The following is a 5,000-nucleotide window of genomic DNA, read 5'->3' on the forward strand; positions in this document are numbered from 1 at the left end:
AGAGGGATTAGATTGAAATGATTGAGTGAATGGGTGTATGGTCCACTTCACAGGGTATACTCCTGTTATAGACCCTCTTTCATATTGGTTTTCACGTAAGCCTCTGGAGCCTGCCCTTTGTTATTTGTTAATGAGTTGATGATGATGATGATACTACGGAACAAGATGGCAGCGACGAGTGAACAGATTCTGCGCTCACTGCCCCCTCTCCACCAACCCTCTCAGCTCGATAACACAGACGTTCAGAACATACCCTAATGCATATCCTCCTTACTGTGATGTCTTCCTTGTATTCTTCCAACCTCCAGACGATTTAATTCAGCTTACGAACCATTCCTTGTACTTAGATCCTTCCCCACATCTACCTGACGATTTTATTAAGTCTCAGAAAGTCAGGTAATGCAAGGGTAGAGTCTTTATTAACCCCCTCAATTTGTTATCTTTATTTTCTGTGTATTATATGTTAGTGTTTCTGCCGCCGGGTGATTTATATTCAATTTGGGTAAGAGCCCTCATACAGAAGGGATTAAAACGGATTATCCCCGTATCCATTGGCGCGAATGTATGCGCTGAGAGATTGAGATATAGATAGATAGATAGGTAGGTAGACAGAGAGAGAGAGAGAGAGCGAGATAATGTAGTGTGTGTGTGTGTGTGTGTGTGAGAGAGAGAGAGAGAGAGAGAGAGAGAGAGAGAGAGAGAGAGAGAATATAGTGTGTGTGTGTGTGTGTGTGTGTGTGTGTGTGTGTGTGTGTGTGTGAGAGAGAGAGAGAGAGAGAGAGGTTCGGGAGCGGCAAGGTTTGATACACAGCATTGATTAACTTCGCATCAAAGGCAGCCTTCAAGTCTCCTTTATTTTTATTTTCATTTTTTTTTTTACTCTTTATTACATCAGGTCACGTGAGGCGAGAGGCCACATTATCACAGGGTCATTTTACCTGTTCTGTGTGTTTTGTTTGTCTGTCTGTCTGTCTTTTACCTGTCTGTCTGTCCGTCCGTTAGTTTCGTCTCTCAGTCTCGTCTTTTTTTTTTTTTTTGTCATCTGTTCGTTTGCCATCTTTCTGTGTGTGTGTGTGTGTGTGTGTGTGTGTGTGTGTGTGTGGATTATTTGGGTGGTTGAGTACATGTAATGGTCACACACACACACACACACACACACACACACACACACACACACACACACACACACTAGTTAATATTCAGGGTGACCAAAGGAGCCTCCTCCCCTATGAAACACCCCCCCTTCTCTCTCTCTCTCTCTCTCTCTCTCTCTCTCTCTCTCTCTCTCTCTCTCTCTCTCTCACTCTCTCTCTCTCTCTCTCCAAACCTTATGATCATATGTTTAATGGAGCGACACCCACAGATTCTCTCTCTCTCTCTCTCTCTCTCTCTCTCTCTCTCTCTCTCTCTCTCTCTCTCTCCACTCCACCTTAACCCTTTCAATACGGCGACTTATTCTTTATGTTATTCTTGCTATCTTCAGACGATTTTTTTTTTCGGATTAGAGGCCACAGTAGGTATTGTCATTGGATGCTTCCTAACGCCTATTCCTAAGCGATTTATTCTGCTTATTACACCTTGCCGTCCCCTTCTGTGTAATCCATAAATCCTTCAATCCTTCCAGTATCGCCATACTCTGCATAACTAGCGTACAAAGGGATATTAGCTATCCATATCCAAAAATAAATCGCTAAGGAAGAAGTGTTAGGGAATTTCCTTAAGGTCAACAGATTAAAAGGCATAAATAACAGAAGGAAATGGGGTTAAATTTTAATGATGATGATGATGATGATGATGATGATGATGATGATGGTGGTGATAATGATGATGATGGTATTGATGATGATGATGGTATTGATGATGATGATGGTGATGATGATGATGGTGGTGATGATGATGATGATGGTGATGATGATGATGATGGTGATGATGATGATGATGGTGATGATGATGATGGTGGTGATGATGATGATGATGGTGATGATGATGATGATGGTGATGATGATGATGGTGGTGATGATGATGATGATGGTGATGATGTTGGTGATGTTGATGATGATGATGCAGGTGTGTGTTTGTTTATTGTATGTAGTTATGTGTGTGTGTGTGTGTGTTTGTTTTTCTGCCGGTGTGTAAGACAGTGCACGGAGGAATGAAAGAAGAGAGGAACGTGAGAGAGGAGAGGAGAGGAGAGAGAAAAAAGAGAATAGAGGAAAGGAAAGAGAAGAGGAAAGAACAAGAGAGGAGAAAGGGGAAAAGAGAGAAGAACGAAAGAATGACTAAGAGACGAAAGGAAAAGGGAAGAAGAAAAGGAGAGAGAGAGAGAGAGAGAGGAGTGTAAAGCTGAGAAATAAACGAGGAACATGGAAGTCAGCACCAGTCAGCATTACGGATAGGAGCGTGTACCATGGAGACTGTATTTCCACTTTCCCAGTCCTTCCTCCCTCCTTCCCTTTCCCAGCCCTCCCTCCCTCCCTCCTTCCCTTTCCCAGCCCACCCTCCTTCCCTTTCCCAGCCCTCCCTCCCTCCTTCCCTTTCCCAGCCTTCCCTCCTTCCCTTTCCCAGCCCTCCCTCCTTCCCTTTCCCAGCCCTCCCTCCTTCCCTTTCCCAGCCCTCCCTCCTACCCTTTCCAGCCTCCCCTCATTCCCTTTCTCAGCCGTACATACTGATAATATGCAAGCGTCTTAAAATTTTCCTGTACTTTCTCCACGTCTTTTGAAGCCGCCAAGGAGTTTCCCATCCTCTAGGAGTTCAAGGAAAGCTGAATGTATTATTAATCTGTCAGGTTTCAAGGGAATGACCCACCTGTGATGTAGTAGGATGTAATAGTGAAGATGTAATTGATAGGTGGAGGCAAATTGAGGTGCGCGGAAAGAGAGAAGGAAAGCGAGAGACGTGAAGAAAAGTAAAAGAAGTGGAGAGAGAGCGAGAGACATGAGGGAAATTAAAGGGAAGAGGAAAAGAGAAGGAGGGACATGAAGAAAATGAAAGAGTAAAGAAAGCGAGAGACGTGAAGAAAATTAAGACAAAGGAAAGAAAGTGAGAGACGAAGAAAATTAAAGAGTAAAGAAAGAGGGTGACGTGAAGAAAATAAAAGAAAGGAAGAAAGTGGAAAGAAAGCGAGAGACGTGAAGGAAATTAAAAGAAAGCGAGAGACGTAAAGAAATTTGAATGATAGAGGAAAAGAAAGATAGAGACGTGAATAAATTTTAAAGACAGAGGAAAGAAAATGAGAGACGTGACTAGAAGGAAAAGTACTCTGTATGAGGAATTGGAATTAATAGGCGTAACATATACCGAAGTCAGACTTAAGCCACGCATTAGCCGGGCTGCAGCGTTGTTAATCCGACCCTGAAGTAGGCTTAGAGGGAATTAAGGCAGGGATGTGATTTCGCGAGTAAACAGATTATTTTGTCGTAGGCTTACAGGGAATTCAGGCAGGGATGTGATTTCGCGCGTAAACAGATTATTTTGTCGTAGGCTTAGAGGGAATTAAGGCAGGGGTGTGATTTCACGAGTAAACAGATTATTTTGTCGTAGGCTTAGAGGGAATTAAGGCAGAGATGTGATTTCACGTGTAAACAGATTATTTTGTCGTAGGCTTACAGGGAATTAAGGCAGGGATGTGATTTCACGTGTAAACAGATTATTTTGTCGTAGGCTTAGAGGGAATTCAGGCAGGGATGCGATTTCGCGCGTAAACAGAACTGTCATGTGCCTGAGAATTATACCTTGGGCGTGTGACTTCATGTGAGGAATTAAAGTGTACGAGTGTAGTGTGGTTGTAGGTACTTATTTCAACCAAAACATGTACATAAGCGGTATTTGATGATCGTAAAGGTGACAGCGCCGTGCACAGGGATCAGAGTAAACATAGTGATTCAAGACTAATATGCAAGTGTTAAAGATTGGCTGTGAAGGTCTCAGTAACAAAGAAAAACTGTTGCTTAACTCAAGATTATCATTCTCTGCGTCTCTGCCATATACCACGTTGGATGGTAATCAGCTGACTGGATGCTAGAGGCGCGCGTACACACACACACACACACACACACACACACACACACACACACACACACACACACACACACACACACACACACACACACACACACACACACACACACACACACACAGTCACTGACACCAATACACACATACATAGGCTAAACAGGTGGCCATGTATGGAAACCACCACATACACACAACATACAAAGCTACCAGCAAACACACACACACACACACACACACACACACACACACACACACACACACACACACACACACACACACACACACACACAAATGGCCATACTGTAGGTGGTGAAAAAAAAAATGTACATATGTTATCCTTCCACACCCGAAAGTTTTATATACGTAAGAGAGAGAGAGAGAGAGAGAGAGAGAGAGAGAGAGAGAGAGAGGGAGGGAGGGAGAGAGGGAGAAATTTAAGAAAGGAGGTTTGCCTGTGAGAAGAGAAGAAAGTGAGAAAGGAGGTGAGAAGAAATGAGAGAGAGGAAAGCGGGAAAGGAGGGGGTCACAGTAAAAAAATAAATAAATAAATAAATAAATAAAAGAAGGGAGGAAACTAAGAACAGAGATGTAGAGGAAAATTGAAAAGATAGTGAGAAAGGAGAGGGTGAGAAAATAAGAAAGAAGTGAGAAAGTAAGAAAGAAGTGAAAGAATAAGAAAGTAGAGGAGTAAGAAATGGAAAACAAGAGGAGACGAAGTGAGAAGGGAAAGAAGTGAGGGAGTAGAGAAGTGAGCAAGTGTGAAAGGAGGGAAGTAAGAAAGGGAGAGAGTAGAGGAATGTGTGTTTAGTGTATTTATTGCTTACTTGATAAATACACTTCCTTGCTAGTGTATTGTCGTCTTTCTTGGTACTCTGTCACTCATGTTTACACTGAACACATAGCTTACCTGTGTGTGTATGTGTGTGTGTGTGTGTGTGTGTGTGTGTGTGTGTGTGTGTGTGTGTGTGTGTGTATGCCGACTTTAA

The sequence above is a fragment of the Coenobita brevimanus genome, chromosome 62 (genome assembly GCF_032717465.1).
Source record: "Coenobita brevimanus isolate Jiangsu-jjx chromosome 62, ASM3271746v2, whole genome shotgun sequence".
Classification (NCBI taxonomy): Eukaryota; Metazoa; Arthropoda; class Malacostraca; order Decapoda; family Coenobitidae; genus Coenobita; species Coenobita brevimanus.